Raw genomic sequence first — 12,894 nt, 5'->3', positions numbered from 1 at the left:
GACCGGCAATTAGAAGGTCTGAGGTTCAATGCCCAGTCGAGGTTTACGAATTTTTGGGATGGTTTTTTTTCTTGTATTTTTATTTCTTGCCTTGCCTGGCATCGTTCATACACACTTATTCAGATCTTTATCTTATACTGGTGTCTTCTCCTTAATTTCTTTAATAGAGATTTAAATGAGTTGTTTGTGAGTTTTGTCTATTTAAGAAATCATCGGGCCCTTATAGATAGTTTATAATGCGAGTTTTACTCATGATAATGACCATTTTGTTTGACGTACTTTAGGGACAGAACCAGAGACAATTGCATTTACCTAAAATATGAGCTTACATAATGTATTCCTAGATTTTTCGTAAAGTATTATCATTTTAATTGTAGGGATTGGAGTCATAAATATTCCATGTATGTGGTGAACGATATGCGTTTTTCATTCTGTTTTGTCAAGCACTATTTCATACACAACATACACACCATCTGAGATTTTTATTTAAAAGTTACAGGAAACATTTTAGACTTCAAATCATTTTCAACCAACAAAAACAACAGTTGTAAGTCAAAATAGTACTAATATTTTCATTTGTAGAGACGGAAATAACTCGATCTCACGTATAGATTAATGGGAAATTTTTACTTCTTCTGTCCACTTTAAATGGTTTTGCTTGATCATTTCTCCAATAAATGTATGCAGTCATTTAGATAGGTTTTATTAAAACAATTGCCTAAATAAAAGCATGTAATCATTTAGATACGTTTTACTCAAACTCTATCATCTATGTTTTCAACGAATTTTCTTTTTCTTTTAAGTAAATGTTGGGAAATAAGTACAACTTTAGTAGGAACCGGGTTGTTGAAAACAATATTCATTTATCAATTATGAATCAATATGCAATATTTTTAGAGGCCAATACTCAAGTCAAATTTCCACTCTTTGCTTTTAACTTCAAAATTTGAAATATAAAATCCCTGTCTTTTTAATGAAGGGAGAAATCCCAAATGCATCCATCCTTTATAATTCAAACAGTAAATATTCATGTTTTAGTTAAATGGTACTTTATACCAGATTGATTTTTCGTCTACAATTATATTTTATGTGTGTTGTAAGTATTTGTAATAATATAAGCGGCTACGCATTTGGAAACCTTATAAGTCGTTTTTTCTTTAAATTTGGGGAGAAATTCCAAATTTGTTCCCCGCTTAACGCAGCTAATTCATTTTTCTTTCCTTAACTTTTTAAACAGTTACCATAACCACGTATATTCCTTTCTCGCTTAAGCCTACAATTTGAGATGCTAGAGGCGACGCGGACAGACTTTTTTTTTTCATAGAGTATGTTCCTCTCCTTAATGTATTCTCTTATGTACTTATTATTAAACACAAAAACTTCCAACTTTTTAAACAGTTACCATAACCACGTATATTCCTTTCTCGCTTAAGCCTACAATTTGAGATGCTAGAGGCGGACGCTTCAGGAATGTCTCCCTTAATGTACTCTTATCTATTTAAACACAAAAACTTCCAACTTTTTAAAAAGATGGCGGCCGTTAGCATAGCTACAGATATTTCTTTCTCAAAACAAAGCATATTTTCACCACTACCACCACCCCTGACTGTATATATATATAGCTTTTTATTTATATTATGCATGTTTTTAAGATTTTTAAAAATAAGGACTGGTTCGTGTTGCCCCCTTCCCCAAAATGAACCTCACTGATGTATGAAGATTCTAATTGCATTTTTGCCCCAGACAGAATTTACCATAATATTGTAATTTTCGACAAGACAATGATCATTTTCAGCTTTCATACACGGTTATATATTATGGAGTTGCCAATTGAAGTTGACGATAAATGCTTGGAAGTATCATTTGATTGAAAAATAGATTATTGCAAGGTCAATCAGTACATATAACATGACCTAAATGAAAACCACTGTGAAAGAGGACATTTCTTTATGAACATAACCATTTAGAATTAACGTGACTTTTTCATTTGTCAGAAATGGGTTGATCTGACGAGTTCTGACTCCAGTAAAAACTATTTTAGGCATCTATCGTTTTATCTTTTATGTCGTCCTTTAAGAACAATAATAGTTTTTCAGAATAAAAGTACCTAAATAATATACTACTAAAAATGCTAAACTTCACATTCCTATGTTGAAATAAAACATCACCACAATAGTTATTTCCACAGTTGTTGTTCCGAATATCAGATAGAAAAATAACAATCAGAGATCCTTATTTCCGTAAAATCAAATTTTATCATGTCTCGAATAACAAACTAAAATCAGCTTCTTGTTGTCGTATAAGTCTGTGCTGGTAGTTAGGACAGAGAACGAGTGTTTACTGCAGTTCAAAGACCAAGCCGCGTAATTTCAGTTGACCCTTCCCTAAACAGTAATCCAGAAACGTGTGGAGCGGGTAGTTAAATCAATAATGATGAGAAATAAAAGGAACAGAGAAGTATCAGATGAAAACAGAGAATACAGATGGCTCAGTTCGCTCGCTGACCCCCCCCCCCCGCCCCCCATCTTCCCCTGACCCCTCCCCCCATCTTCCCCTGACCCCTCCCCCCTTCTCTCTCTCTCTCTCTCTCTCTCTCTCTCTCTCTCCCCTCTCTCTCTCTCTCTCTCTCTCAGCCAGAGGCGGTTGTCGTATCAATGGAGACGATCTATAATATTTTTTCATGTTCTTGTCATAAGGTCACATTGCAAATGTACTTGGATGAATGGTGTTCACAGTTTTTTGAAATATTCAAAATTACAATAGGTCATATCGTCCAGCTTGACCCATGGGTATGTTTACAACTTTCAATAAACATGGCGGTATGTTGACATTTGTTATTAAGAAATATCCAATCATTGGAAAGCAATAAATCATGAGACCGATGACTCGGTATGGAAAAAAAAAACCCGGAATTTAGATCGCTCATTGGGTCCCGGGTTTGGTTCCCTGAGCAGCCGGATTTTCGAGGGACCGACCGTCCTCATACCTGTCACACAGTTATTTTGTCATATACACAGGAGATTTTGCTTCGATCTTCTTTACCCATGCCTAACCCCAGATCGTCACGGGTAAATATCGTATCGTCTATGGCGCCCTTGTCATTGTATTTTTAATCCGTTTTCATCTGACACTTCTCTTTTTCATATATTTCTTAACAACCCGGGTTGTGTACACAGCACGCTATAGTGTGTATTGAGCAGTCACTATTTGATCACATAAATAAAAACGAACTTTATATAGCGCATTATCCATGAAACGTGCTCAAAGCGCTTTACAAGGGATCTCTTGTCAATAACAGTTAACATGAAGGACGAGGCATCACGACTATTAGGCGATACTACCTTTTTTTTCAGAGACAAAGCTGTTAACGTCCAGGTATTCATTTTACACCTGGCACGGTGAGAGAATGTGAGTGAAGAGCCTTTTGCATAAGAGCGTGACTCGAACTCAGACCCTTCCGATCCGAAGGCGAGTGTCATACCACTAGATCACATAGCCGCACGTATCTTTAACGTGTTAAAGTCAGTCATATATTAGCCAGTAGTGGTTGGCAAAACAATGAACAGATAAAACCAACACCCAAACGCCATTATTTCGTAAGAACAAATGCGGTGAGAACTGACCACCTTTCGTGAGGTCAAAAAAAAAAAAAGAAAAGAAAGGCATTCAGCATTCGGTGATAAGACCTCAGCAACCATTTATTTCTACAGAATGGAAATTGACAAAAGCGGTGAATCAAGACAGGCTCAAACGCTTGTGCTTCTGTATTCAATAGGAGAAATGCTTTTGATGCAGTGCAATCGTTTGTTGATTTATCTATTTTTCCTAGTGCTATAGAGGTGATCGAGGATCCCAAAATGCTTAGTTGGTAGAGCACTCGCCTTCACACGCAACGAAACTAAGATCGTTCCCGGGAGCAGCCGAGATTTTTTCTGACCCCTTTGTCCAACCAGCAGTGATTGGGTAGCTGGGTATGTTAGATCTGACGGAAAGCACTAACCCGTCCGTCTCACACTATAGAAACCGGAATAAACTCCGGCTCCATGGGCTACTGGCTCTGAAAGACACCTTTACGGGTGATCAGTTCTCTTTTTATTTTTCTCCCAGACAACAAACCAGTAACATTAACATAAGCCATTAAGTCACATACATTCGTGTATCGATAGTTAGCACTTGGCTAAGAAGTTCACAACATTGCAATCCGGAAGTAAAACGGACCAACACACAAAACTGTGTGTAACAATGCTCGTTTATAGTCAGTTAATACAGTTTAGTGAGAATTACTCATAAACGCGGATGGCAAAAAAAAAAACAATAACAAAGACCTGAGTGACGTCAACATCGAACTATCTATAGTTTTGGTATGATGAAATGGTGTGTATCATGTATTTTAGTGAAAGGCACTGTATCAATAAACTGTTCAGCTTTGCTGGAAGAATCAATTCCAATAGAAAGCAAGAGTGAGAGAGGATGTAAAGAGAGACGTATATATATTAATATGACCGGTGTCAAGTCGAGCCAGGCATGGCAGTGGTGTGTGATGTTTGCGTGCATCAGGCTTATCTAAGAGGATAGTGAGTTGGTCGTTAGTGAGTACCGCTCATTTCATTGTGTTCTTTGTCAGTCAGCCGTATTCACGACAGCCGCCTGTGTGGGTGAAAAGAAGAAGAAAAAAAGATGAAAAAATGCATTAGATCTATATTATTATCGTCATTATTGCAATCATAATAAAACTGAGAACAATAATAATAATAATAATAATAATAATAATAATAATAATAATAATAATAATAATAATAATAATAATAATAATAATAATAATAACAATCATAATCATAATATAATATAATAGTAATGTAATAATAATAATAATAATAATAATAATAATAATAATAATGATGATGATGATGATGATGATGATGATGATGATGATGATGATGATGATGATGATGTTGATGATGATGATGATGATGATGATGATGATGATGATGATGATGATGATAATAATAATAATAATAGTAATAATAATAATCATAATATGATAGTAATAATAATAATAATAATAATAATAATAATGATAATAATAATAATAATAATAATAATAACAATCATAATAATAATCATAATATAATAGTTATAATAACAATATTAATAGTAGTAATAATAATAATAATAATAACAATAATAATAATAATAATAAATGATAATAATAATAATAATAATAATAATAATAATAATAATAATAATAATAATAATAATAATGATAATGTTTTATTATTCCCCTCGAATTCTAAACGAAGCCTAACGTCCATTTCATAAGTACAAGTCTCCTATTAGGCCTTCATTTTGGACTACCACTCATACAATTTCCATCATTGCGTTATACCAGCTTATCATTTACACATGAGTCGAGTTTTGTGCTGTTTGTAAAGTACCTTGTATTATGGCACCGCTCAATTTCCAGCATTTTGCATTTACTGTCACTCGTCCGGTAAATGACCAGGCTTAGTTTCGCTTGCAATGGTAGCAAGATGAAAATCCTCAATATTGAGTTTCTAAATAAAGAAACCTGTCCTTGACTATCGGTTTACAGCTGTCAATGAAAGGGGGGGGGCGATCTACAGATGGAAATGACATCCCAACCAGCTGCTGCACGTCAATGAAATAATAAATCATTGGACATTTGAAGCAAAAACAAAAACAAAAACTAAATAAATAAATAATACGCCAGATAGTCGCTTGTTTTAAACTTGACCTTTTTCTTTTCTGTAATGTATAAATAATCAATCAATGACAGGACTGTCGTGCTTTGATAAACCCATATTTTAAAATTTGGTCAGAAAACTCGTCCTTCAAATATCGCTCGATTTAAGGGGGGAGTCCTAGCTTGGCGCACATATACCACTAATACAAGGATTTGGTACACTAAATATGCATATATCTCAATGAAATTTGGACAGTAACTATAAAACATTATATATTTTCATTTGGTACATCATTTGTTGATTTATCAAGAATAGTTTTTGAATGGTTGCTATTTTCAAAAAAAGGGAGGTAATTTGTCAACTGAAATTAGGTACAAAGTTTTCCTGTGATTTTTTCTTTGCTATCACTCTCAGTGTGTTAATACTTACAGTGCTTGCTAATCATTGCCATAGATATGGCATGAACTAGGATCTTTTGCCTATGTGTAATATTTTTTTTAAATAAATTTTTCATCTTTTGTCAAAAATCAGCAATTTTTAACGACAATTATCAATACATAATGACTTATAAAAGAAAAAGTTTTAATACAACATCAATAATCCTAGTTCATGCCATAACTATGTTTATGTTCTACATGTATGCCAAAAATTAGAGGAAAATCTTTACAAACAAAGAAAATATCACAGGAAAACACATGTATTACCCTAATTTTCGACAAACTTTTCACGGCTATAAAATTTAACGTAAATTCATCATAAATCTTAAAATATTTGGTAAATTACATGGAAATTTAATCATGGGTTCCTTTGGAGTATGCTCCATCCTCCTGGGCTTCATCTCTTTCTTTCCTGGCTCTTCTCTTAGCCCTTCTGCTTTCTACAGATGCCTCTGATGCCTTTCTCCTTGATGCTTTTATCCGCACATTATCTTTGGCGAGAACGAATGTTTTAGTGTAAATTCCTGGTACCAATTCTAGGTTTTGAAGAATTGACAGATATGCTGTTGCCCCATCGTTGTATAATGTCACAGCTATTGATACTGCAGTTTTGGCTACTGTAAGGCCATGATATTTTGCTTTAGGGCATAACTTCCACACTGTGGCATTCCAACTCTCATTCGCATTCTGGGTGTAGCCTTCTAAACATTTTTTCAAGAGAGAATTATCAGACAAGCTTTTGAAAATTGGTTTGATTACATCCATGATTGCAACAGGAAGATTATTAGTATGTTTATACTGCTTTACAGTTCCTGCTGCCTCTGCTTTTCTATAACCACACCATTCATCGTTACACAGATTATGGATAGCAAAGGTATCTTGGTTAGTCGAATAGCTATCATAAACTTGTGTGAAGTTGAGCAATTTTGCTATTTTCAGCCAAAAGTACACCTCAGAATAACCACATTTTCTCAAAAACTATTTGCTTTATGCCAAAATGGTTTCACAGAGAGATAGCTAAATGAATTACCTTTCAGATGATACCAAAATTATAATCAAATTCGAAAATTCATATTTTTCCATATTTCAAGCCAGGACTCCCCCCTTAAACGACCATCATCTTGGCAAAAACTCTCAAATGAAGAAAGTCGTGATGTCGCACCTTCTGCTGCTTTTTTGGTTCCTCGTTTGTAGCCAGTTTTTTAGGACACGTTATGAATAGGCTACATATTGAATCATAAGGTGGCATAACTATTTTGGTAGCAGTGTGTTTTGACAGATTTTAAAAAATGACGGGATAGGAAGGAGCGAAGATGGGTGATCTTTATTGACGACAAGTATATGTTTAGACTAGTAAAGTAAATAAGATGCTATCATTCTGAAACCAGTCGATCATTTACACAAAGAATGTATTCAGTCAGAGTAGTTTTACACTTCCAATGAGACAGGAATCAGTTTTTGACGTCACACTTTTCTTCCCTATTTAATTAAAGGACAAAAGTTAGGTTCCAAATATTCTATTTATAGAATGATAACTTTTTTGCGATGAAAAAGCTTCTTCGACAATTCCTCTATCTCCTTTTTTTCTTATTTTGATGGGGGAAAAAATCTCATTTCTGAAGAAATTTTTATCAGTGCTAAAAATGTTTGTGGTGGCAATTACATGTATTCGGAAATAGGAAGTTTTATAATTTATAGAGGAGAAGCATTGATGTCAAATTTTAAGGACGTTTGAGATTCTCATTCTAGTGAAGTCAAAAGTACTTATCAGTTATTTGACATGATTGTATCCGAACTTTAAACGGAATTGGTAACTGTGAATGTGGCCTTTTTGCCTTAATTAAGAGAAATCTTAACTTCGTCCAAAATCTTAAAACCTCTAACATCTGTCGAAGGCTGAGTGGGAGCTTACCCAATTACAGATGTCAAGGACAAAAATGATAAAGCACTAAGAACAAAACCAAAACACTGAGGAAACTAAGACACCATTAACACTAGTGAATGTCAGTTCACAACGTCATTGCAAAGGCAGTCATGCTACTGTGAACACTAAGAAGGAAATAAGCACTAAAAGGTTTAAAGTATGGAAATAAAGCAAGCGAAAAGCCACTATTTACGAACAGACAAATTCCGAAAGATATTTGGCTTCGATCCGTAAATAGTTGTTATATACTAAAGTGCAAAAGTAACTTGATATTGGTTTGGCTCAATTCATTTGATTTGAGTTTTAAGGGACAAAATTGGATAAAATGTTATCACAGAATAAATGAGCAAGATCTTTAACCGCGGAGAGTTCTCCTGGCTAAGAGGCCGGGAGATTCTCTCGCAACTTGAGAACTCCTGGATCGATTTTTCAGCATGTATGTACTTACCTTTTTTGTTGATGTGAGGCTTTCTCTGTGTTATAGATTTTTTTCAATTATTATTTTTTCGATTGTATTGTGGTTAATGTTGGGTTGATAAATTTTGCGAAATATTTTGTCTGAAAAGCAGCGATGAATTTCAACAATGCCGATGTCTGTAGTTTTCGCCTACAGTTTCTTGCTTTAAACAACTTGTGCTATGGAATAAAACAAATACCTAGACGTCTAGTTCTTATCTTTAATTGTATGCCGTGTCTTATAACAAATGTAAGCGGTATTAATTGTGTGCAGTAGTTGATCGGTTGGGTGGCAATGATAGCAAAACTCTTACCCCCAGCCAAACACTATGTCCTTGGCTAAGGTGCTTTAAACAAATCACCCTACTTTACTCAGGTGTAAATAAGTCGTTACTTTTGGCACTGACTTTAATGATGCCATTGGTTAAAAAGGAAATAATATCCAAGTAACAACAGAATGAATGAATATTTAGTGCCATAAGACTAGCTGGAGGTATAAATGGGATAGTTTGAAATATTTTTACGTGATGTAACGTTGAAAATAGCCATAATAAAAAATGAAATTCCCTTTACTCATCCCTAAGGGGGAATTTGTCTCTAAGGTCTATTCAAAGGGAAGACTGGGATAACCCAGGCGTCAGAAGCAGTGCAGCGCCGCAAATTGAGCTAGGGCGAGGTGACTTGCTCAAGACCACACAGCGCAGCGGCGGGTGATCGAACTCGCTACCTTTCGGGGACAAAGCTAAGACCGCGCCGCTGAGCCACGCTGCCTCCCATTTTTTTTTTCAATATATAAATATATATTTATATATAGATAAATGTGCATATTGTTTTCATGTACTTGGCACACGTCAGTTCTACAGTTTTACTGTCTCCACTTAAAGGTATAAAGAGTTTGAAAGAGAAAAAAAAGGTCTTCAAGACTACACAACTAAAATTCAAAATGTGACCTATCGCCATGAAGACATTAAGATGTCCGAGAGATGTAAATGTTTGAAAACGGATGTCTATTCGAGAATATGATACCAAGGTTACGTTCGTACGCTTCATTTAGAAGAATGAATCTATGTTTTTAAAAATGACAATAGGTATGACATTTTATTTTAATCACTTCGATATTAGATAACCATTTTGGCATGTGGATGAACACCAACTTGAAACACAAATTCATGTTCTCGCGATCCGAGAGCAAACCGGTGGAGTTCTATATTCAAATACAGATAGCTTTTGTCTAAATTCTCGGCTTGTAGGATTGCTGTTATTTTTAAAAACCTATTCTGGTCAATTCTGCCACGTTTGTGCATCATGATTGAGATTACAAAATACGACAGTCTAAGCCCATGTGCCTAAATAGTGTGGCGTATTCAATCTTTTTATCCCTTTCTTTGCTGATCGTCGTGTATTCTGCCTTATAAGGCCTATAGAAGGAAAGAAATTGACATTACTCAGCTCTTTGTTATTATTTTTAGACAGCCTTTTAATGCTTAGTTCTCACTAAATTATATCAACCAGACTGGACACTTAAGAGTTTGCACACTGCTTTGTGTGTTAGTATGTTTGACTTGGCCAGGTGATTTTGTAAGTATTTTACCTAAACCCAAAGCATCAATATCAAAAAGTGATTTCTTGTCAGATTTTATTTAAGCTATGAAATAATAGTCCCCTAGGATTGTCCATACTGATACTTTGTATGCTTTGCCTTTATACATAATTTTTATGTGTTGGTTTGTTAAAGTGTCGGATGTCAAGATCTAAGCTCATAGAACAAACATGTTGATAAAAATATTGCTAAATTCCATTCTTCTTTTTGCGTAAAAAGCTCGTTTTAATAGACTAAAATGTGTCATTGCGACTTTCTATAAACATGGTAAATGAAATATGTGATCCACCGTCTCAAAATAGTATTATCTTGGGTGGTTTAGATGACAAAAACCTTAAAATATAAACCTAAGACTTGGGTTATATTTAGATGCTTTTATTGAGAGAATTAGATACAATTCCTTTCAATAACAACAACAACAACAAAAACAAACCTAAAAATATTCATAACTCGTCAATTTAACTGCAAAAATTACTATTTGGCACCTCGTTCACTCCATTATACAATTTGAGACGTAAGGCACATTTTCAAAATATCGATATGTAAAAGATCATTGTGTCTGCTTGTCAACGTCAAGTAATCTACACGTGTCGATTCACACATCTATCAAAAACATGTTTAAGACTTGCTTGATTGTCGCATTTTCACGTCATACATAATGGCGGATCGGAAGTCCACTGTCAGCTCAACTTCCTGATGAGAGAGTGTTCAAGTATTGATATAATAATAATAGTAATACACATTATACAACGCCCATTCTCGTGTAAAACACAAGCTCTGGGCACTTTACAATATAAAAATAACTTTTTTTTAAAAAATAAAATGATATGACAGTTTGTTTCCATTTGACACGACCGTGTTTATAAATCTATATGAGGTAACTGTTAAAGTATTCTGTGCCATTCTGTGGCGAGTTCTAAATATTAATATAGAACCACGTCGAAACATCTCTAGATTTAGAATGACTCTTTTGGGTCAATTGTCTATTTTTGAAAATGACTTTCATGGATTCATGGTAAAATTGATTGAAGATTGATCAAAAAACTGTATTGTTAGATTACATGGAGATATATAATATTATATATAATGTTGAGTTATACGAAGGGCATATGATACAAAGATCGCATTTTATCCCATTTCACTTACTGAGACAAGGATAAATAAAAAACGTTGAATAAATATCGGTAGTTCACGTGTGGAATAACGTAACTAAAAGAAATTGATACACTCACATTTTGCGATTGGATAATAAAACAAACAAGGGTTCCTCCTTAATTCTGTTTTTAGAAAGTCAACGTTTTTTAGAAGAAAAACAATTGACTTGGACAATTCCAGAGCGTTGCTTGTATCAGGCTTGATGTATTTGAGATTTTCATTCTAGTGAAATCAAAGGTCATTTGACATTATTGTAGTCAAACTTTAAAATAGTTTCTGGCAATGAATGTGTCTCTATTTCACTTGTTTATATTATTTAATTTTTTGATCTCCATAAAAATCACCAAGTATAATTTAACCTAAATCTTAACACTTCTAATTAAGTTATCTCTGTGTCGGAGAAATCCCAATTCAAAATCTCTAAGACAAATATACCCAGTTAAGAACTCATTAAAACTCGCATCAATACATGTTTTTTAAAATATAAATCATGAAATAAAAATCGTAATGAAATGTATTTAAAAATTAAAAAATAAAATCATTTATATCTTCTATTTACTATACTCTTTTAGATTAGGGGTATACTCAATTTTGATATATCATAATATCAATAAAGATCGTGAAGATTATGAATCATAGAATCACTAGTATTCTTTGTTTAAAAAAACAACTGAAAGTTTGGGAAAATATTCAACTTGTACATTTTTGCCCGTCTGATAACCGGACATAATGATGGGCTTGATTTAACATTGTTGTAATGAACAACATTTAACGTATTCCAGCGATTAGCCCATAAAAAATCTGGGTTATCAAACCTGCAAATACGTAGGTGTCGGAAATATTCATCCCCCGTATGCATTCGGATTTGCTTTTTTAAAAATGTTTAGTGATATCCTGAGCACAATGACAATTTATCATGTCAGGTCGTTTATTTTAGGAACCAAATAAATCAAGAACGATGTCATCAAACAAGAAGAGATGAAGGGCAAATGCGAACGGCAGCAAATACAAAAAGCTGCAAAAAGAAAAGTGGAAAAATATAATCCAACCAGGCTAATCTAAAGGGTAAATGCTTAAATCTCTTCCTTTATTAACTCCAAGGCTATTTAAGCCAGTATTGGAAAGTATGACGAGAAGGCGGAAACATGCCAGATTCTTCCCTCTACTAACGCATATGGTGTCCATAACGTTTTCTTCTCATTTCAAAGACTTATTATTCTAAAACCGTTATAGATTTTTACATCTGGTTTTCACCATCTTCTAAGAAAAATTAGTTCATTTATGCCTATAAGTTATTGCCCTTCATTGCATTACAAAAGTTAGTGAAATGAATATGAACTTAAAATACCTCATTTTTCTCTCCTTCCATATGATTGCATAAAACAAAATTTCCATAAGTGGCTCAACACATGTTCACAGCCCAGTCTGTCAGACCATAACAGGACAAAAATGAATTATTGAAAAACAGACAAACAAGCAAATTAACTAGCATTCTGAATTTGCTGAGACATATATGGAATGATTGGTATTGTCAGATTCACAATAGAGTTATAGGCCTATCTTTCGTTACTGTGCAAACAATTATTGTAAATATCTATTTAGATATGCTAGAATTTT

General features: G+C 33.9%; 1 protein-coding gene across 5 annotated transcripts in view; it reads right to left on the bottom strand.

Annotated features, from left to right (window-relative positions):
• The window catches only part of LOC144972859 (guanylate cyclase 32E-like), a 135,056-nt gene that overhangs the window by 107,285 nt on the left and 14,877 nt on the right, over positions 1–12,894 (bottom strand). For 3 of the 5 annotated variants that reach the window (XM_078914599.1, XM_078914597.1, XM_078914600.1), the window contains exon 2: positions 4,598–4,647. The gene's annotated coding sequence lies outside the window, so the exon portion shown is untranslated. Of the gene's footprint in view, positions 1–2,168; positions 2,316–4,597; positions 4,648–12,894 lie in introns of those variants that run through there. The other 2 variants (XM_078914598.1, XM_078914594.1) reach the window with 2 other exon arrangements.

This window comes from Berghia stephanieae, chromosome 5, assembly GCF_034508935.2.
Source record: "Berghia stephanieae isolate SIO BIC M18660-M18661 chromosome 5, UCSD_Bste_1.3, whole genome shotgun sequence".
Classification (NCBI taxonomy): Eukaryota; Metazoa; Mollusca; class Gastropoda; order Nudibranchia; family Aeolidiidae; genus Berghia; species Berghia stephanieae.
Note: the sequence above shows the minus strand (reverse complement) of the source record. Positions and strands in the feature narration are given on the sequence as shown.